The sequence below is a fragment of the Schistocerca gregaria genome, chromosome 3 (genome assembly GCF_023897955.1).
Source record: "Schistocerca gregaria isolate iqSchGreg1 chromosome 3, iqSchGreg1.2, whole genome shotgun sequence".
NCBI lineage: Eukaryota > Metazoa > Arthropoda > Insecta > Orthoptera > Acrididae > Schistocerca > Schistocerca gregaria.
The window spans coordinates 852,207,718-852,231,276 of NC_064922.1; the positions used below are offsets into that span (position 1 = coordinate 852,207,718).

General features: G+C 44.2%; 1 pseudogene; it reads right to left on the reverse strand.

The window, feature by feature from the left end:
- Positions 1 to 9,766: 9,766 nt before the first annotated feature.
- LOC126356597 (5S ribosomal RNA) lies at positions 9,767 to 9,884 on the reverse strand (annotated as a pseudogene).
- Between the last annotated feature and the right edge of the window lie 13,675 nt (positions 9,885 to 23,559).

Genomic DNA, 23,559 nt, shown 5'->3' on the forward strand with positions numbered 1-23,559 from the left:
TATACTACCTACACTACCGATGGAAGAGGTAATACAGTGTAATTACCGGGATATCGTTTAATGGGGACCGAATGCGAGCGACACTGGATGCAAATACGATCGCTGATGCGGGAAGTAATGATATCATACCGCCATCGCTGGCTGTCTACTGAGGTGGCAGGCTGCACCACCAAGTTTCAACCGGGCAGAGTGAAAGGTTATTACTAAAGAAAACAGTCTTTGATTATTGCTAAATAAAAGACTTGTTTTGCTATTTTTGTTTTATCACAGTCTCTCTTCTACATCTACATCTACATCTACATCCGTACTCCGCAAGCCACCTGACGGTGTGTGGCGGAGGGTACCCTGAGTACCTCTATCGGTTCTCCCTTCTATTCCAGTCTCGTATTGTACGTGGAAAGAAGGATTGTCGGTATGCTTCTGTGTGGGCTCTAATCTCTCTGATTTTATCCTCATGGTCTCTTCGCGAGATATACGTAGGAGGGAGCAATATACTGCTTGACTCTTCGGTGAAGGTATGTTCTCGAAACTTCAACAAAAGCCCGTACCGAGCTACTGAGCGTCTCTCCTGCAGAGTCTTCCACTGGAGTTTATCTATCATCTCCGTAACGCTTTCGCAATTACTGAATGATCCTGTAACGAAGCGCGCTGCTCTCCGTTGGATCTTCTCTATCTCTTCTATCAACCCTACCTGGTGCGGATCCCACACTGCTGAGCAGTATTCAAGCATTGGGCGAACAAGCGTACTGTAACCTACTTCCTTTGTTGTCGGATTGCATTTCCTTAGGATTCTTCCAATGAATCTCAGTCTGGCATCTGCTTTACCGACGATCAACTTTATATGATCATTCCATTTTAAATCACTCCTAATGCGTACTCCCAGATAATTTATGGAATTAACTGCTTCCAGTTGCTGACCTGCTATTTTGTAGCTAAATGATAAGGGACCTATCTTTCTATGTATTCGCATCACATTACACTTCGCTACATTGAGATTCAATTGCCATTCCGTGCACCATGCGTCAATTCGCTGCAGATCCTCCTGCATTTCAGTACAATTTTCCATTGTTGCAACCTCTCGATACACCACAGCATCATCTGCAAAAAGCCTCAGTGAACTTCCGATGTTATCCACCAGGTCATTTATGTATATTGTGAATAGCAACGGTCCTATGACACTCCCCTGCGGCACACCTGAAATCACTCTTACTTCGGAAGACTTCTCTCCATTGAGAATGACGTGCTGCGTTCTGTTATCTAGGAACTCCTCAATCCAATCACACAATTGATCTGATAGTCCGTATGCTCTTACTTTGTTCATTAAACGACTATGGGGAACTGTGTCAAACGCCTTGCGGAAGTCAAGAAACACGGCATCTACCTGTGAACCCGTGTCTAAGGCCCTCTGAGTCTCGTGGACGAATAGCGCGAGCTGGGTTTCACACGATCGTCTTTTTCGAAACCCATGCTGATTCCTACAGAGTAGATTTCTAGTCTCCAGAAAAGACATTATACTCGAACATAATACGTGTTCCAAAATTCTACAACTGATCGACGTTAGAGATATAGGTCTATAGTTCTGCACATCTGTTCGATAGTTTCCTTATAACACTTGCTACTATAAGCTCACCTGACGAATTATTCATCGTCCCATTAAAAGAACATACCGATAACTTCGGAGCAATGTTGATGGTGTAGAACAGGTGTTACCGCGGCGGTCACGTGATCCTCACAGCCATGTACCACGGCGTACATACCATGTCTGACAGGGAATGGAGTTGGGTAATATACACTGTCAGTGACTATCGGTTCTGAACCCAACAATAATACCTACTGTCAATGGATGCAGGACATCCCAACCAATCTGAGAAAGAACAATAAGAAGGGACCTGCATGCAGAGGACATTTGTAGCAGGTACCTCGCTCAAGTCATTTCTCACAGTGGCACATACAGCTGCACGTCTTTCGTGATCCAAAGAGACATAAATTGGACACTAACTGATCGGGGGCGTGTAGTTCAGTCCTATTTTCAAGTCGTCGAGTGCACCCATATCCTAAAGAGACGATTAAGCTGCACTGTTTAGTTCAGATATTACCTGTTTCTACGATTTTTTAGGTTGTCTATTTCAGAATTCTCTGTGGCCGAATCTTGCCCTCTCTTATATATCTTTATCGAAACTGTGCTGCACACACTTCCGTCTTCGAAGGTGAGAACAGCCGTTGTCACCTGGAGCTACCCAGCAGGTTGCTGGTTTGACTAACACTCAGGCAGATTGACTGGCCCACTATATCACCCGACTTTCAGCCCACTGAAAATATCTAGGACTATGTGAAACAGAGGCTATAATATCGCAACGGTTGCAGGTTGAATAGGTTAATTACTGTCTTTTCCGATTGTAGTGAAACTCTTGTTCAGACCAGACGCGTTTCGCTTTATTCTAAACCATCTTCAGTGAATGCTGTAACAATATGGCCTATCTTGCAATCCGGTTTGCTATGATACTGAACAGGTCGCATTCTTTATTTACTACTATAAACAGTTTTTATCCTTTCATTACTCGCGGTTTTTTGTTACTCACTTCATTCCTCTTCTTCTCCTTATCTCCCAATTGAATGAGTTGGGTTTTCGCACGGAGCACTTTCACTGCACTAAATACACTGAAAACGGAAAGAAACTGGATCCCTGCCTAACATCGTGTAGGGCCCCCATGAGAACGCACAACTGCCGCAACACGACGTGACATGGACTCGAGTAATGACTGAGGTAGTGCTGGAGGGAATTGACACCACGAATCCTGCAGGACTGGCCATAAACCCGTAGAGCAGGAGGGGGCTGAGATCTCTTCTGTACAGCACGTTGCAAGGCATCCCAGATACGCTCAATAATGTTCATGTCTGGGGAGTTTGGTGGTTTGCGGAAATGTCTAAACTACGACGAGTGTTTCTGGAGCCACTCTCTAGCACTTCTGGACGTGTGGGGTGTGGGGTGTCGCATTGTCCTCCTGGAATTTCCCAAGTGCGTCGGAATGCACAATGGATGTGAATGGATGCGGGTGATCAGACAGGATGCTTACATACGTATCACCTGTCAGAGTCGTATCTAGACGTATGAGGGGTCCCGTATCACTCCAACTGCACACGCTCCACACCATTACAGAGCCTCCATTGGCTTGAACTGTACCCTGCTGACATGCAGGGTCTATGGATTCATGAGGTTTCTTAGATTCGAGGGTCTCAGGGAACCACAGAAGGGACGTCCGTCTAAAAGTGGGCGGGTAAAACACAGTAAGGTACTCCTAGAAACGATTGGTATTGTAATTGTAAATTGTCGTAGATGTGTTGGGAAAGAACCGGAGCTCCAAGCCCTAATAGAGAGCACTGAAGCTCAAATAGTTGTAGGTACACAGAGCTGGCTAAAGCCGGAAATAAGTTCAGCCGAATTTTTTTCAAACGATCTAACAGTGTTCAGAAACGACAGATTAAATACAGTTAGTGGTGGAGTATTTATTGCTGTCAGAGGTAGTTTGCCTTGTAGCGAAATTGAAGTAGGTAGTTCGTGTGAAATAGTGTGGATAGAGGTTATATCTGACAATCGGACTAAACTGCTAATTGGGTCATTTTACCGACCCCCGACTCAGAAGATATAGTTGCTGAACAGTTCAAAGCAAATATGAGTTTCATTTCAAATAAGTACCCCGCTCATACAATTACAGTAGTTGGTGACTTCAATCTACCGTAGATATTCTGGAAAAATTATACGTTTAAAGCCGGCGGCAGGCATAAAACATCATTCGAAATTGCACTGAATGCTTTCTCAGAAAATTATTTTGAACAATTAGTTCATGAGCCCAATCGAAGCGTAAATGGTTGCGAAAGCATCCTTGACCTTTTAGCAACAAATAATCCTGGACAAATAGTGAGTATTATGACGAATACAGGGATTAGCGACCACATGGCAGTTTTGATAGGTTGAATACCGTAACACCTACAACCATCAAAAAGAAACGCAAAGTATATCTATTTAAAAAAGTTGATAAAAATGCTCTTAACGCCTTCTTAAGAGACAGTCTACACTCCTTCGGAATGTTTTCAGCAATTGAGAGATATACACCACATAAATTAGTAAGTGAAGGTACTGATCCCCATGATACACAAAACTGGTCAGATCATTTTTGCAGGAGCAACGAAAAAAGCATGCCAAATTTAAAAGAACGCAAAATCCCCAAGATTGGCAAAGTCTTATAGAAGTTCGAAATATGGCGCGTACTTCAATGCGAGATGCTTTTAATACTTTCCACAATGAAATTCTGTCCCGAAATCTGTCAGGAAACCCAAAGAGATTCTTGTCATACTTAAAGTACACCAGTGGCAAGACGCAATCAATACCTTCACTGAGCTATAACAACGGTGAAGTCACTGATGACAGTGCCACTAAAGTAGAGTTATTAAACACAGTTTTCCGAAACTCCTTCACCAAAGAAGGCGAAGTAAATATTCCTGAATTCTAGTCAAGAACAACTGCCAAGATGAGAAACATAGAAGCAGATATCCCTGAGTAACGAAGCAGCTTAAATCACTTAATAAAGGCAAGGGCTCCGGTCCAGATTGTATACCAGTCAGGTCCCTCTCAGAGTATGCTGATAAAATAGCTCCATATATACCAATTGTATAAACCACTCGCTCACAGATACGTACCTAAAGACTGGAAAATTGCTCAAGTCACACCAATACCCAAAAAGGGAAGTAGGAGTAATCCACTGAATTACTGGCCTATATCACTAACGTCGATTGGCAGTAGGGTTTTGAAACATGTACTGTATTCGAACATTATGAAGTACCTCGAAGAAAACGATTTATTGACACATAGTCAGCACAGTTTCAGAAAATATCGTTCTTGCGAAACACAACTAGCTCTTTATACTCACGAAGTAATAAGTGCTATCGACAGGTGATGTATAATTGATTCCATATTTTTGATTTTCAGAAGGCTTTCGACACCGTTCCTCACAAGCGTATTCTATGGAGTATCGCTTCAGTTGTGCGACTGGATTCGTGATTCCCTGTCAGAAAGGACGCAGTTCTTAGTAATAGACGGAAAGTCATCGAGTAAAACAGAAGTAGTATCCGTCGTTCCTCAAGGAAGTGTTATTGGCCATCTATTGTTCCTGATCTATATTAACGACATAGGAGACAATCCGAGTAGCCCTCTTAGATTATTTGCAGATGGTGCTGTCATTTACCGCCTTGTTAAGTCATCAGATGACCAAAATGAATTACAAAATGATTTAGAAAACATATCTGTGTAGTGCAAAAAGTGGCAATTGACCCTGAATAAGGAAAAGTGTGAAGTTATTCACATGGTTACTAAAAGAAAACAGCTGAATTTCAATTACGCGATAAGTCACACAAATCTGAAGGCAGTAAATTCAACTAAATACTTATGGATTACAATTACAAGTAACCTAAATAGGAACGATCACACAGATAATTTTGTGGGTAGAGCAAACCAAAGACTGCGATTCATTGGCAGAACACTAAAGGCGCAAAAGGGGTACCAAAGAGAGTGCTTACATCACGCTTGCCCACCCTATTCTGGAGTATTGCTGTGCGGTGTGGGATCCGCATCAGCTAGGACTGGCGGATGACATCGAAATAGTACAAAGAAGGGCAGCTCGTTTTGTATTATCAGGAAATAGGGGAGTGTCACAGACATGATACGTGAATTGGAGTGGTAATCATTAAAACAAAGGCGTTTTTCGTTGCGACGGGATCTTCTCATGAAATTTTCTCGTCCAATTGCAAAAACATTCTGTTGGCACCCACCTACATAGGGAGAAATTATCATCACAATAAAATAAGAGAAATCAGGGCTCGCACAGAAAAATTTAAGTGCTCGTTTCTCCCGCGTGCCATTCGAGAATGGAACGGTAGAGAGACAGCTTGAAGTTGATTCATTGAACCCTCTGCCAGGCACTTTATTGTGAATAGCAGAATAACCACGTAGATGTGGATGTAGATGTAGGTTGTCTACATACCCGTACACGTCCATCCGCTCGACAGAATTTGATACAAGACGCGTCCGACCAGGCAAGATGTTTCCAGTCACCAACAGTCCACTGTCAGTGTTGACGGGCCCAGGCGAGGCGTAAAGCTTTGCATCGTGCAGTCATCAAGGGTACACGAGTGGGCCTTCTGCCCCGAAAGCCCATATCGATGATGTTTCGTTGAACAGTTCGAATGGTGATACTTGATGATGGCCCAGCATTGAAATCTGCCGCAATTTGCGGAAGGGTTCCACTTCTGTCACGTTGAATGTTTCCCTTCAGTCGTCGTTGGTTCCGTCCTTGCAGGATCTCTTCCGGCACCAGGGATGTCGGATATTTAATGTTTTACCGGTTTCCTAATGTTCACGGTACACTTGTGACATGGTCGTGCGGGAAAATTGCCACTTCATCGTTACCTCGGAGATGCCGTGTAGCATCGCTCGTGCGCCGACTATAAAACTACGTTCAAACTAACTTAGATCTTAATAACGTTCCATTTTAGCAGCAGTAACCGATGAACCAACTGCGCCAGACACTTGTTCGCTGATACAGGCGTTCCCGGCCGCAGCGTCGTATTCTGTTTGCGTATCTTTGTATTCGAATACGCACACCTATACCAGTTTCTTTGACGCTAAACGATTCTGTGTTTGGAAATATCACTGTCCTCTCGCCATTTCGTTTTCTGTTTGTTTTGGCAGTAGTGGGAGCATCTGCTAACTCTCTGTGAGTGTTTCTATTTTCCGGGCCGGGAGAGAGAGAGAGAGAGAGAGAGAGAGAGAGAGAGAGAGTGACAGAGAGAGGGGGGAGGGAGGGGACAGAGAAACAAGGAGAGGGCGTGTGTGTGTGTGTGTGTGTGTGTGTGTGTGTGTTTCTCAATGGACCTAACATGACCTAGCTACTGTGCGTGTAAATTATTGCTTTACTGCCGGCCGCGGTGGTCGTGCGGTTCTAGGCACTGCAGTCCAGAACCGCGGGACTGCTACGGTCGCAGGTTCGAATCCTGCCTCCGGCATGGATGTGTGTGATATCCTTAGGTTAGCTAGGTTTAAGTAGTTTTAAGTTCTAGGGGACTGATGACCTAAGATGTTAAGTCCCATAGTACTCAGAGCCATTTTTTTAATTGCTTTACTATGGCACTGTGGCAGTTGTTCTAGGATGCGGATGGTGAGCCGTTTCTGATATTTTTTTCTGATGTCTAAGGAGAGAGTGGAGGTTTGATATTTCTCAATAGTACGCTTTATTAGTTTAAACTGGGTCTGCTTGCTGCTGTTTGTGTGGTTACTTATTGTGTGTTTCTTCTTTATTATTACTTTTCGAATTTGCAAGTTTTCTTGTGGGTTTAGGAGATGTTTCATGTTGCTGAATCAACCTATTTTCATGTCCTTCTCTGTTGTGGTAGGATGGTGGTTTCCTTGCCGGGCGTGTTCTGTAAATGCTGTATAAAGACTGTCTACAGTAGAAAGTAAAACATGCAAATTGTTCACGGTCTTAGCAGACAAAGTTGTAAGAGAAAAAAACCTATTGTTCACTGACCATTAAATATATTCTAGAAAAGACGAAACGCGTTTGTTCTTAGTAAAGCTTAATTACAGTTACAAAAGACGATAATTAACCTATACAATTTGTACGCAACTGAGGAAAAAAGAGGCAGAAAAACAAAGCAAACAACATGTCTACCTAAACGTTTGGCCTTGCGCTTTGACGACTGTCATACTGTAGGCTAGCTTCACTGGGAGCTGGAAATGTTTAGAACTGAAGGAAAGTAAGATCGAAGTTAAAGGTATTCTCAATATAACTATCGTTTACCACTTTTCTTTGCTACTCATTACATCGGCCTCGATGCTTTTCTGTAGAAATTTGCTGCTGAGTGTTGTGCCGGAAAATGCTATCGTTGCATACTTGGACTTGTCGATTTTTTGCGAAGAGTGTGCATTCTCTCTGTTTTCCTTTCTTTCTGCAGTTGTTGTCGTCTCATTGTTCTGTGTTTCGATTTGAACGTACAGTAATACACTAAAATTCCAGGTTTCTCTTTAAGTTCTCCACACTGTTTTTCCTTTTGATGTTTTTTTAATCCGTCGGACTCGTTCTCGTATTATAGTAAGAGCTCATTCCCTTTTTTCTTCTTTTTTAATTTCTCTGTACCACCTTATATCTTCCAAAATTTGCCTGATGTAGTGTAAAACCTCTGTTACGTGTTGTCATTTTAGCGCCAAACGAAATGTTTTTATTCGTTGCTGTGTCATGCGCGCTAAACTTTGCCTTATATGCCTTCGAGAACTTCAGTGTCAACTATTATTCTAGTTACTACTAATCTGAAATACAAACTTTATGGCGAAGTCCTCATCGAAGGGGCCAATGGTTGGAGAATGTAGTAGATGCATGATGGCGCACCGACATATTTAGCCGTTGATGTAAGGCGAAATCTGATGTGCCAGTGTGACTCAAGTAGGATAGGTCGAACTGGTCTTGTAAGATCAAGTGACCTCAGACCTCTGGATATTTTATCTGGGGTCGTCTCAAAAGTGCACAGCACTCCCGTTGATAAAGTTGAAGAATTGAAGCAGCGAATTGTTCAGACTGGCAAGATTTAGGTTTGAAAGAATTCGTGATTCACTGCAGAAACGAGCGCTGTATTGTGTGCAGATACGGAGACGTAACAACTTCATTAACACGCACGAGTGTAAAGTGCGTCGTGACATGGCACCTCCCAAAGTAGTGTTATATTTCTCAAGGTAGGTCATGAGCGCCGGCCAGAGTGGCCGAGCGGTTGTAGGCGCTACAAACTGCGTGACCGCTACGGTCGCATGTTCGAATCCTGCCTCGGCCATGGCTGTGTGTGATGTCCTTAGGTTAGTTAGGTTTAAGTAGTTCTGAGTTCTAGAGGACTGATGACCTCAGAAGTTAACTCCCATAGTGCTCAGAGCCATTTGAACCATTTTTTTAGGTCATGAGCAACATTTGAGGCAAATTAAATGGTGATTTAATCGGAAAGGTTACTTTTCAATTACATTTCTACTGACTAGGACCTGGGACAACGTTCCATGCTGAAGTCTGTAGTGGCTTGCAACCATACATCCGCAATTGTCTCTCGAACTCTCTTGTGTGAATCAATGTCGCTTTAACGATTTTGCTTCAGTTTCCTTTATTGTTCACCAGTGTCGATTTTCGCTACTAATTATGTTACATCTTGTATACTTTCGCGAATCTAAATTTGTAGAATGTAGCATCTACAACTTCCGATTCCAGAACATTCCTAAGAAATTCTTGAACTTCTACACCTGTCTTTCTCGCAGATCTTCCGTCTCTTTCACGTTTCTTCTGATTCGCTAGCACAATTGCGCTACTCACCGACACGCTACACCGCTCAAAACACTTTGAAGTATTTTCATAAGGATACGATGTGTTTAAGATGGATACAGTGGTGTCCAAAAGTAATGCAACAAACCGAAATTTTAGAATGTTGCGATTATTTTCCCACAAAACAGTACAATCAGGAAATAGTAGAGAAGAGTACGAAAAAGAGCACTCCGTTTCAGGCCACGAGTGGCCTACCGGGACCATCCGATCGCCGTGTCATCCTCAGTGGAGGATGCGGATAGGAGGGGCGTGTGGTCAGCACACCGCACTCCTGGTCGTTAAGATGGCATTCGTGACCGAAGCCTCTACTATTCAGTCGAGTAGCTCCTCAATTGGCATCACGAGGCTGAGTGCGCCCCGAAAAATGGCAACAGCGCGTGGCGGCCTGGATGGTCACCCATCCAAGTGCCGACCACGCCCGACAGCGCTTAACTTCGGTGTTCTCACGGGAACCGGTGTAGCCACTGCGGCAAGGCCGTTGCTGTGTAGTAGAGTACAGAACATAAACAACTGCAACATGCATAATGGTGGACAAAAATGTTCTTCGTGTTTTCCCAACTTAACGGATTTACACACACACTCCGACAACTGATTAATATGCTCAGTATGGGGTGACATACGACGGGGTACGCATGATGTCATGAATCTCATGTTGAGGCAGTAACGCCCATTCTACGTGAAACGCTGCTCGCAAGTCTTGGAGAGTGGTTGGTCGATGCTGACGTGATGCATCCCGTGTCCCTCGTGCGTCCCAGACGTGCTCTATGGGATTCAAATCGAGAGAACGAGCAGGACACGCCATGGGTGCAGTATCTTCCGTTTCCAGGAAAACACAATCACCCGTGCTCTACGAGGTCGAACACTATCTTCCAGTCGAGCATTATCGTCCAGCAGTACGAAGTCTAGGTTCATAGCACCTCGTAACAACCGCACATGAGGTCCCTAGATCTCGTCACGATACCTGACTGCAGTTACAACTTACCGATTTAACCATATAATTTCATGTAGAGGTGTTCGAGTACTCAACACAATTCCTGCCCACGTCATTACGGATCTTCCTAGATGTCAGTCTCTTTCCACAATGTTCGGATTCCGAAATCGTGTTCGACGTTCCCTCCAGATACAAATCCGTCTAGAATTACTGTTCAGAGCAAATTGGGATTCACCTGTGGAAAGAACGTTGGTCCACTGTTCGACAGTCCAGGTGACATGTTGACAGCTCCACTCCAGACGTTCCCTTCTGTGAAGTCGCCTCAGAGGTACACATGCAGCAGTTCTCCGACAATAAAGGCCACTCTGGCGAAGCCTTCTGTACGCCGTTTGGCTCGATAGAACACGTCCAGTGGATGCTACGAAGCCAGACGCCAGTTGCTCTGCAGTACTAACGCCCTTTCAACCAAATAACGGCTCTCCTTTTCTGATGTTATACATCGTTGCCCCCGCCCTAGTGTTCGGGATACAGTTTCGGTCTCTATAAACTGTCGCCTCATCCGAAAAACAACAGAACAATTCACATGAAGCCATGGGGCCACATCAGTTTGTGACTATCCTGCTTTCTTTCTTCCGTTGGTCCTCCACCACAGAGAGTCTGGTAGGTGTTTTCTTTGTACCACACTGCGCCGTCTGTGGCGGTGTACACAGCGACTGTGGATGTGGGACTACTCGGCAAACACTACCCCGCTTTGAAAGTGGCCTGACATCATAGTTGGCGTGGTTTTCCGTTGATCAGAATGCCATCTGCCGTGAAGGACACGATCATACGAACATCTGTTGACAGTTTGTTTGATTACATCGTGAATTAGCCTCAGGGCCAGGAAACAGTGGTTTGTTGATTTCATTTAGGACACCATTGTAGGTTCCAGGTCGCCACAAATTTTCGACACCCATCCCAAGGAGCTACGATATTTCCTTGTTATTGACGGGAGAGTCTTAGTCTTCTTCTTCTTTTTGTTCTTCTTCTTCTTCTTGCGTCATGCATTAGGCTTTCCCTCAGCCTGTTGCAGCTACATCTGGTCCTTCCATCGTTTTGCAGATCTTCCAATGCATCTTTTACCTGGTGGTGTACATCGTCAAAAATTTTGTGTTAATCTTGATTTGACGGGAGAGTAAGAACAGTAAGTGAATAACAGCGGGTGGTTGTGGAGAAAAGTGGGTCTTAACGGACGCACAATTGAGTTTAACCAAAAAATCCAGTTCTTTGGCTGTCACATTACACGGTCATACTCATTAACGTCAAGAAACCTGCTGTGTGCAGATGATGTAAACGTACAACTTTGATCTGCGCCGGGTAGTTCAGCGAAGCACTGTTGTAGTAAGTCTGTGTGAATTATTCGGTATGGTCCTCACTTGGTGCTATTTTATTTTTATTTTTTATTAACTTACCTACTCTTTTTCACATGCCTAACATCTACATCTACATGTATACTCTGCAAACCACATTTAACTGCCTGACAGAGGGTTCATCGACACACCTTGGCCGGCCAGAGTGGCCGAGCGGTTCTAGGCGCTACAGTCTGGAACCGCGTGACCGCTACGGTCGAAGGTTCGAATCCTGCCTCGGGCATGGATGTGTGTGATGTCCTTAGGTTAGTTAGGTTTAAGTAGTTCTAAGTTCTAGGGGACTGATGACCTTAGAAGTTAAGTCCCATAGTGCTCAGAGCCATTTGAACCATTTTTTACACACCTTCACAGTTCTCTATTATTCAAATCTCGTATAGCGCGCGGAAAGAACGAACACCTGTATCTTTCCGTACTAGCTCTGATTTCCCTTATTTTAACGCGGTGATCGTTTCTCCCTATGTAGGTCGGCGGAGTAAGTTGGTGATTGAAATTTCGTGACAAGATTCCGTCTCAACGAAAAACGCCTTTCTTTTAATGATGTCCAGCCCAAATCCTGTATCATTTCTGTGACACTCTCTCCCATATTTCGCGATAATTCAAAACGTGCTGCCCTTCTTTGAACCTTTTCCATGTACTCCGTCAGTCCTATCTGGTAGGGATCCCACACCGCGATGCAGAGGACGGACAAGTGTAGTAAAGGCAGTCTCCTTAGTAGATCTGTCACATTTTCTAAGAGTCCTGCGAATTAAACGCAGTCTTTGGTTAGCCTTCCCCACTACATTTTCTGTGTGTTCCTTCCAATTTAAGTTTTTCATCATTGTAATACCTAGGTATTTAGTTGAATTTACGGCTTTTAGGTTAGACCGATTTATCGTGTAACCGAAATTTAACTGATTTTAGCACTGACGTGGATGTCGTCACACTTTTCGTTATTTAGGGTTAACTGCCAATTTTCGCACCATTCAGATATCTTTTCTAAACCGGTTTGCAATTTGTTTTGATTTTCTGGTGACTTTATTAGTCGATGAAGGACTGCGTCATCTGCAAACAACCTAAGACGACTGGTCAGATTTTCTCCCAAATCGTTTATATAGATAAGGAACAGCAAAGAGTCTATAACAGTACCTTGAGGAACGCCAGAAATTACTTCTGTTTTACTCGATGACTTTCCGTCAATTACTACGAACTGTGACCTCTCTGACAGGAAATCAGAAATACAGTCACATAACTGAGACGATATTCCATAAGCACGCAATTTCATTACAAGGCGATTGTGTGGTACAGTGTCAAAAGCCTTCCGGAAATCCAGAAATACGGAATCGATCTTAAATCCCTTGTCAATGGCACTCAACAATTCATGTGAATAAAGAGGTAGTTGTGTTTCAAACGAATGATGTTTTCTAAACCCATGCTGACTGTGTGTCAATAGACAGTTTTCTTCGAGGTAATTCATAAAGTTTGAACACAACATATGTTCTAAAATCCTGCTCCATATCGACGTTAACGATCTGGGCCTGTAATTTAGTGGATTGCTCCTACTACCTTCCTTGAATACTGGTGTGACCTGTGCAACTTTCCAGTCTTTGGGTACGGATCTTTCATCGAGAGAACGGTTGTATATGAGTATGTTAGAAGCATAACTCACACCCTCCAAAAACATAAATTTTCACAAGTGACTATTAACGTATTTTACATGCGTCGTGCGCATGTCCCATATATTGACATCAGTATGAGCAAGAACAGTCCCCTACACCTTAGAACTACTTAAACCTAACTAACATAAGGACAGCACACAACACCCAGTTATCACGGGGCAGAAAAATCCCTGACCCCGCCGGGAATCGAACCCGGAAAGCCGGGCGCGGGAAGCGAGAACGCTACCGCACGACCACGAGGTGCGGACATATATGATTGTTTAGTATGGAACTGATGCATGAGCGTACTCCGAAAGGATCCTGATTGGTATACAGTCTGCACCAGAAGACTTGCCTTTCACGATAAAGGATGACAGCCAAAAACAGTTGCAGGATAAAAATTTATTAAAATTCTTGGTCAAGGTTTCGGTACATATAAATATACCTTCATCAGAAGTAAAAAAATCTAAAATTACATCTTGCAATGGAGATTAACAAAATAATGGAGCCAAAGGCGTCGGCAATAATTAAGACATCTTCTCCATTTGTACTCCATCACTATGGAGAAGATAGTCATGGTGTACAAATGGAGAAGATGTCTTAATTATTGACGACGACTTTGGCTCAATTGTTTTGTTAATCTCCAATGCATGATGAAATTTTAGATTTTTTTACTTCTGATGAAGGTATATTTATATCTACCGAAACCTCGGTCAAGAATTTTAATAAATTTTTATCCTGCAACTGTTTTTGGCTGTCATCCATTATCGTGAAGAATTTCAACAGTTGCCGTTGCAGCCATGTTTAAAATCTTGAGACTTGCCTTTGTTAAGCGATTTAAGCTGCTTCAGGAGGGTATTTACTTGTAAGTTACTCATGTTGGCAGCTGTTCTCGATTCTAATTCTAGCTAGTACGTCGTGTCCCCGTAGCGGACGCGTGCTGCGGCACGAGACGGACGCCACGGTGTTGAGCAATTAAGCGGCACTAGACATGGAATTAGCGAGTTGCACTCGGCGTCCCCTCCCCCCCTCCCCCCTCCCCACCGCCCCGCCCGCGATCAACTAGGGGTGTGTTGGGGGCCGTGGGGGTTGGGTTTTGGGGAGCCGATACGCCGCCACGGCGCTGATGGGGGCGTTGGCAGCAGGGCTGATCGATACGGCGGCCGAGTCCAGCCCCGCGCGCTACGGCGCGGGCTGCGAGACCAGCAGCTGTTTGCCCGGCGCCACGTGGCCAGGCAGAGCAGAAGGCGGCCGGGCTGCGAGACGCTAGGCGGCTGCCACAGCCCTGCTCTCTCCACTTCTCTCCCTCTGCCCATCTCCCTACTGCCCTGCTCCCTAATGTACTAATACACCGCTCTCTTAATAGACCCTGATATTGTGGCGACACGCAGCATTTTATTTATTCGTTTACAGAGGTAGGTGATATTATTTAAAAATGTCAATACTTTCAGCATTTCGCGGCCCTGTCAGCAACTGTATAAATATTAAATTCAAAATTAACAGCCTCAGTTGCGAAGTTACCTAAATTTACCTAGGTTTCAATTGGGATAACCCAACCTTCTTCAGAATTACACTTAGTAATGTTTGCCCATAATGGACATTGTCAAACTAAAATTACATATTTTAAAAAACTTAATTTAAGTTGCCTCAGCCCCACTTCCCGACCGCGATGCGGCAGCCACGAGTTTTTTTTTTTTTTTTTTAAATATGACGACACTTGGTGTACTTGTAATTTTAGTTTGACAATGTCCATTATCGACAAACATCACTAAGTGTAATCCCGAAGAAGGTTGGGTTATCCCAATTGAAACCTAGGTAAATCTAGGTCACTCCGCAACTGAGGCTGTTAATTTTGAATTTAATTTAAAAATGTATTTATTTAACATACAGCCGGACGGAGTGGACGAGCGGTTCTAGGCGCTACAGTCTGGAACAGCGAGACCGGTTCAAATGGCTCTGAGCACTATGGGACTCAACTTCTGAGGTCATTAGTCCCCTAGAACTTAGAACTAGTTAAACCTAACTAACCTAACGACATCACACACATCCATGCCCGAGGCAGGAGTCGAACCTGCGACCGCAGCGGTCTCGCGGTTCCAGACTGCAGCGCCTAGAACCGCACGGCCACTTCAGCCGGCCAGCGAGAACGTATAGCGTCCTCAGTGAGGTAATAAGAAAACACTTAAAAAACAGTATTTATAAAGAAGAGACAATTAAAACTTGAATGATACAGATTTTTTATAATGTACCCGTAAAATAATAATTTCTCTGTGAAAGTTTCGATTGCAGAGAAGTATAACAAAATGATCTAAAGAGACAACAAGATACGCTCTTTTGTTACTTTTTTAGTCGTCTTCACTTCTTCTCTTCTCTTGGTTGTGTGTAGACGGACATCTTACGAGTGCTGGCAAATGTAAGCATATTTGTATGAGTTAAGCAGATAATATATTGACTTAATATCATTGTGCACTTTTAATTTGTGAGAGGTGATCCCAATTTCATGTCTGCCTTCCTTGAATTAACCTGCATTTGAGTAATTTACAGTTCAACAATCGCAGCGGCCGATGCAGCCAACGACGCCATTACGTGGCGATATTAACTTATAAAAAATTAGCGGAAGCGAAAAACTCGCCCGCTATTAACATAATATTAATTTTTCTCCACAGCCGCACGAAGCTGCAGAAATGCGCAGATTTAAGATTCTTATTTCCAGTACCATAGCCGACAGCCAGAGCCAGGACTCCGACTACAATGCAATGGTTAACGGACGTAAGAAAAAATACTCTCGCGCTTGTGTGGGCCGCAATTGTAATGAATAACTAAATATTTTTTTGCTTTAAAGTGAACAGACTAGCCGAAGAAATTACTATGAAAACTTTATTACATTGTTCAGGTTATATGCTCATGTTTTAAGATTCAGCGAGTCTAACATTCATTAACGTAACAAATAATTTAAGATTAATATTGTTAAAAAGAAGAACTTCACAAAAGCATCTAATCGTAAATCAAAATTGAATGAAATTTCATTTTTATCAAGGCCCACCACGTAAGTCGGCAACAATCAAAAAATAATAATAACAATAATAATAAATTCCTGGAAATGGAAAAAAGAACACATTGACACCGGTGTGTCAGACCCACCATACTTGCTCCGGACACTGCGAGAGGGCTGTACAAGCAATGATCACACGCACGGCACAGCGGACACACCAGGAACCGCGATGTTGGCCGTCGAATGGCGCTAGCTGCGCAGCATTTGTGCACCGCCGCCGTCAGTGTCAGCCAGTTTGCCGTGGCATACGGAACTCCATCGCAGTCTTTAACACTGGTAGCATGCCGCGACAGCGTGGTCGTGGACCGTATGTGCAGTTGACGGACTTTGAGCGAGCGCGTATAGTGGGCATGCGGGAGGCCGGGTGGACGTACCGCCGAATTGCTCAACACGTGGGGCGTGAGGTCTCCACAGCACATCGGTGTTGTCGCCAGTGGTCGGCGGAAGGAGCACGTGCCCGTCGACCTGGGACTGGACCGCAGCGACACACGGATGCACGCCAAGACCGTAGGATCCTACGCAGTGCCGTAGGGGACCGCACCGCCACTTCCCAGCAAATTAGGGACACTGTTGGTCCTGGGGTATCGGCGAGGACCATTCGCAACCGTCTCCATGAAGCTGGGCTACGGTCCCGCACACCGTTAGGCCGTCTTCCGCTCACGCCCCAACATCGTGCAGCCCGTCTCCAGTGGTGTCGCGACAGGCGTGAATGGAGGGAAGAATGGAGACGTGTCGTCTTCAGCGATGAGAGTCGCTTCTGCCTTGGTGCCAATGATGGTCGTATGCGTGTTTGGCGCCGTGCAGTTGAGCGCCACAATCAGGACTGCATACGACCGAGGCACACAGGGCCAACACGCGGCATCATGGTGTGGGGAGCGATCTCCTACACTGGCCGTACACCTCTGGTGATCGTCGAGGGGACACTGAATGGTGCACGGTACATCCAAACCGTCATCGAACCCATCGTTCTACCATTCCTAGACCGGCAAGGGAACTTGCTGTTCCAACAGGACAATGCACGTCCGCATGTATCCCGTGCCACCCAACGTGCTCTAGAAGGTGTAAGTCAACTACCCTGGCCAGCAAGATCTCCGGATCTGTCCCCCATTGAGCATGTTTGGGACTGGATGAAGCGTCGTCTCACGCGGTCTGCACGTCCAGCACGAACGCTGGTCCAACTGAGGCGCCAAGTGGAAATAGCATGGCAAGCCGTTCCACAGGACTACATCCAGCATCTCTACGATAGTCTCCATGGGAGAATAGCAGCCTGCATTGCTGCGAAAGGTGGATATACACTGTGCTAGTGCCGACATTGTGCATGCTCTGTTGCCTGTGTCTATGTGCCTGTGGTTCTGTCAGTGTGATCATGTGATGTATCTGACCCCAGGAATGTGTTAATAAAGTTTCCCCCTTTCTGGGACAATGAATTCACGGTGTTCTTATTTCAATTTCCAGGAGTGTATATTAAATTACGACGGCCGACGGACGCGAGAACCGCTACGGTCGCAGGTTCGAATTCTGCCTCGGGCTGGATGTGTGATGTCCTTAGGTTAGTTAGGTTTAAGTAGTTCTAAGTTCTAGGTAGGTTTAAGTAGTTCTAACTTCTAGGGGACTGATGACCTCAGAAGTTAAGTCCCATAGTGCTCAGAGCCATTTGAATCATTTAACACACACAGGTAAAATCAACAGCAAAGTGCTGCACCATTCAAGCACATATTAGCTATCTCTTTCGCCTTGTTTGCATCTCATTTTGTATACGTTGGTTTATTATATTACTACGTCTTCTGTCGTTGTTAGTGAACCTAACACTGTCAATGTTGAATGTTTATGGAAAAAATTCAACGCAATCGTAAAATGCGTTTTACACAGGTACGTGCCGAGTAAAACTGTGAGGGACGGGAAAAACCCACCGTGGTTCAGCAACAAAGTTAGGAAACTACTTCAAAAGGAAAGAGAGCTTCACTGTACATTTAAGCGCAGCCAAAACCTCTCAGACATACAGGAGCTAAACGATGTCAAAGTTAGCGTAAGGAGGGCTATGCGTGAAGCGTTCAGTGAATTCGAAAGTAAAATTCTATGTACCGACTTGACAGAAAATCCTAGGAAGTTCTGGTCTTACATTCAACCAGTAAGTGTCTCGAAACAGCATATCCAGACACTCTGGGATGACGATGGCATTGAAACAGAGGATGACACGCGTAAAGCTGAAATACTAAACACCTTTTTCCAAAGCTGTTTCACAGAGGAAGACCGCACTGCAGTTCCTTCTGTAAATCCTCACACAAACAAAAAAATGGCTGACATCGAAATAAGTGTTCAAGGAATAGAAAAGCAACTGAAATCACTCAACAGAGATACCAATTCGATACTACACAGAGTACGAGAAAGAACTTGCCCCCCTTCTAACAGTCGTGTACCGGAAGCCTATAGAGGAACGGAAGGTTCCAAATGATTTTGCTTTATTTGTTCATGAGACCAAGAAAATATTAGATACAGGCTCCCAGGTAGATGCCATTTTCCTTGACTTCCGGAAGGTGTTCAATACAGTTCCGCACTGTCGCCTGATAAACAAAGTAACAGCCTACGGAATATCAGACCAGCTGTGCGGCTGGATTGAAGAGTTTTTAGCAAACAGAACACAGAATGTTGTTCTCAATAGAGACACGTCTACAGACGTTAAAGTAAACTCTGGTGTGCCACAGGTGAGTGTTATGGGACCATTGCTTTTCACAATACATATAAATGACCTAATAGATAGCTTTTCGCGGATGGTGCTGTAGTATACAGAGAAGTTGCAGCATTAGAAAATTGCAACGAAATGCAGGAAGATCTGCAGCGCATAAGCACTTGGTGCAGGGTGTGGCAACTGCCCCTAAACATAGACAAATGTAATGTATTGCGAATACATAGAAAGAAGGATCCTATATTGTATGATTATATGATAGCGGAACAAACACTGGTAGCAGTTACTTCTGTAAAATATCTGGGAGTATGAGTGCGGAACGATTTGAAGTGGGATGATCATATAAAATTAATCGTTGGTAAAGCGGGTGCCAGTTTGAGGTTCATTGGGAGAGTCCTTAGAAAATGTAGTCCATCAACAGAGGAGGTGGCTTACAAAACACTCGTTCGACCTATACTTAGGTTTTGCTTATCACTGTGGGATCCGTACCAGATCGGGTTGACAGAGGAGATAGAGAAGACCTAAAGAAGACCGGCGCGTTCCGTCACAGAGTTATTTGGTAACCGTGATAGTGTTACGGAGATGTTTAGCAAACTCAAGTGGCAGACTCTGTAAGAGAGGCGCTCTGCATCGCGGTGTAGCTTGCTGTCCAGGTTTCGAGAGGGTGCGTTTCTAGATGAGGTATCGAATATATTGCTTCCCCCTACTTATACCTCCCGAGGAGATCACGAATGTAAAATTAGAGAGATTAGAGCGCGCATGGAGGCTTTCCGGCAGTCGTTCTTCCCGCGAACCATACGCGACTGGAACAGGAAGGGGAGGTAATGACAGTGGCACGTAAAGTGCCCTCCGCTACACACCGTTGGTTGGCTTGCGGAGTATAAATGTAGATGTAGATGTAGATCTGTTCTTCTTTCAAGTTACAAGCAACATGTAATTAGAGGTAGACACTTGTTTGTAAATAAGAAAATATTATCACTATGTACTGCATTATTTTATGGTCTTTAGATAAACTTTTAACTGTAAGTATTCCTAGCTGTGAACGTCTGCATCTACGTCCACATCATACTCCGCAAGCCAGCTAATGGTGTGTGGCGGAGGGTACCACTGTCTGACCCTCCAACCCTGTTCCATTCGCGAATAGTGCATGGGAAGAATGATTGTCATAAGCCTATGTATTGGCTCTAACTTCTCGAATTTTCTCCTCGTGATCAATACGTGAGATGTATGTGGGGGGAAGTAATGTCTTTTCCGACTCCTCCTGAAAAGTGCTGCCCCGAAACTTCAATAGTAAATCTCTCCGTGATGCACAATGCCTCTCTTATAACGTCTGCCAGTGGAGTTTGTTTAGCATCTCCGTAACGCTCTCTCGCCAACTAAACGATCCAGTGACGAAACGAACCGCTCTCCGTTGGATCTTCTCTGTCTCCTCTATCACTCCCGCCTGACATGGATTCCAGATAGATGAACAGTACTCAAGAATCGGGTGAACAAACGCCTAATAGGCCACTTCTTTCGTGGATGAGTTACATTTCCTTATGATTCCTCCGATGAATCTGAGTCTGGTGTATGCTTTTCGCACTATCTATTTTATATGGTCATGCCACTTAAGGTCGCTCTGGATAGTTACGCCTAGATATTTTACAGCAGACGCTGACTCCAACTGTTTGTCATCGACAGTGTAGCTGCTCTTTCCGTCTTATGTACCATTTCAGTTATGGCAGATTTTTCCATGATACTTTGTTGAGTTATTTATCTCAAGTTTTTACATTTCTAAACATTCTCCATGCCACAGATTATTGTAATTCCAAAATAATTGTGTTTTGCATTACTGATAAATTTGCTGTTTTCTTCAGTATACATCCTGAAAGCCGTTCTGTTTTCTCTCTGTTTCAGAAGACCTACTTGCATATTGATAATAATAGCGATATCGTTCATGTAAGCCGGTCGGGGTGGCCGAGCGGTTCTAGGCGCTACAGTCTGGAGCTGCGCGACCGCTACGGTCTCAGGTTCGCATCCTGCCTCGGGAATGGGTGTATATAATGTCCTTAGGTTAGTTCAGTTTAAGTAGTTCTAAGTTCTAGGGGACTGATGGCCTTAGAAGTTAAGTACCATAGTGCTCAGAGCCATTTCAACCATATTTCATGAGTCCAGTCTTGATTGGACTGGCACGTTTTGATTTATAGTCTCTGTCTGCCTCTACAGTTTTTTCTCCCTACAGCACTACCACTTGTGTCATTTTCTTCTTATTCGGTTTTCCCAGTTTCGGTGATTAACTATCAAACGGCCCTGCATCGCGAACGCACATTCTCAAAAATTTTCTTCCCAAATTGAACGTTATGTTGAGTACTTATACTGAGGAAAGTTTTCTTTGCGTCTTCTTGGGGTACATCCTCGGTGGTTCTTCCATTATGCGTTATTTTTCTTCCAAGCTCGCAGGATTCTTTATATGTGCTACATAGCTGTTTACTCGCGATAATCTCATTTATGTTGCTGTCTCATAGTTTCTTAATTCTTTCATTTACTCTCAATAAAGATTCTCTGCTCAACCCAATGGTCATTCCAGGTCCTGTAATACTCCCTCACTTTTACAGAAGACAGCAATGTCTTCCACAAATCGATGATATTTTTTACACTTAATTTTAATGGCATTTCTGAAGCTTAATTTTATTTCCTTCATTGGTTCTTCAGTATAAAGGTTGAATAATGGGCAAGAAAGACTGAGTCTTACAATACCTAGATGTAACAATCCGTGGGAATGTGAAATAAAACGATCACGTAGCTTTAGTCGTTTGTAAAATAGGTAGCAGACTTCTGTTTACTTGTACGATAATGGAAAAATGCAACGAGTGTGCAAAGGAAGTTGCTTACGAAAAAGATTGTGCGAACATCCTTGAGTATTGCTAAAGTACGAAGAACCCGAAGGAAACAGGGCTAACAGGGGATACTCAACGGATACAAAGAAGGGTGGAAGGAATGGTCACAGGATTGTTTGACTCATGCCTGAGCGTCAGGGAAATCCAGAATAAAACTTGAAAGGAGTATATTGGGGCACAACTGTACACTATGTGATCAAAAGTGTCCGGACACCTGGCTGAAAATGACTTACAAGTTCGTGGCGCCCTCCATCGGTAATGCTGGAACTCAATACGGTGTTGGCTTGCCCTTAGCCTTAATGACAGCTTACATTCTCGCAGGCAAAGTTCAATCAGGTGCTGGAAGGTTTCTTGGGGAATGGCAGCCCATTCATCACCGAGTGTTGCACTCAGGAGAGGTATCGATGTCGGTCAGTGAGGCCTATCACGAAGTCGGCATTCCCAAACATCCCAAAGGTGTTCTGTAGGATTCAGGTGATTACTCTGAGCAGGCCAGTGCATTACAGGGATGTTGTTGTCGTGTAACCACTCCGCCACAGGTCATGCGTTATGAACAGGTGCTCTATAGTGTTGAAAGATGCAATCCCGAATTGGTCTTCAACAGTGGGAAACAAGAAGGTGCTTATAACATCAATGTAGGCCTGCGCTGTGATAGTACCACCCAAAACAACAAGGTGTGCAAGTTTGCTTCTATGACAAACACGGCCACATCATAACACCACCACCTCCAAATTCTACTATTAGCACTACACATGCTGGCTACGACGTTCACCGGGCATTCACCGTACCCACACCCTGCCATCGAATCGCGACATTGTGTACCTTGATCCGTCACTTCACACGACGTTTTCCCACTGTTCAATCGTCCAATGTTTACGCTCCTTACACCTAGCGAGGCGTCGTTTGGCATTTACCAGCATAATGTGTGGCTCATGGGCAGCCGCTCGATCATGAAATCCAAGTACTGACATAGTACTTGCAGTAGACTCTGATGCAGTTTGGAATTCCTGTGCGATGGTCTGAATAGATGTCTGCCTATCACAAATTACGACCTTCTTCAACTGTCGGCGGTCTCTGTCAGTCAACAGACCAGGTTAGCCTGTACGCTTTTGTGGTGTACGTGTCCCTTCACATTTTCACTTCACTATTACATCAGAAACAGTGGACCTAGGAATGTTTAGAAGTGTGGAAATCTCACGTGATCTTGGGTGACACAAGTGACACCCTATTACCTGACCACGTTTGAAGCCCGTGAGTTCCACGGAGAGCCCCATTCTGCTCTCTCACGATGCCTAATGTCTACTGAGGTCTCTGATTTGGAGTACCTGACAGTAGGTGACAGCACAATGCACGTAATACGAAAAACGCATATTTTTGGGGGTGTCCGGATACTTTTGAACACATAGTGTATGTAACACTAGAATAAGATAAGAATATTAATAAATTAAAATGAAACTAGTATACTATAAACGATAAATGTCTCTGATAGGCGCAATAATGCGGATCGCTGAGAGTGCGCGACCGCAGGGCCAAAGTTAATTCTTTGTTGGAGTAAAAGAGCGCTGGACGCTCA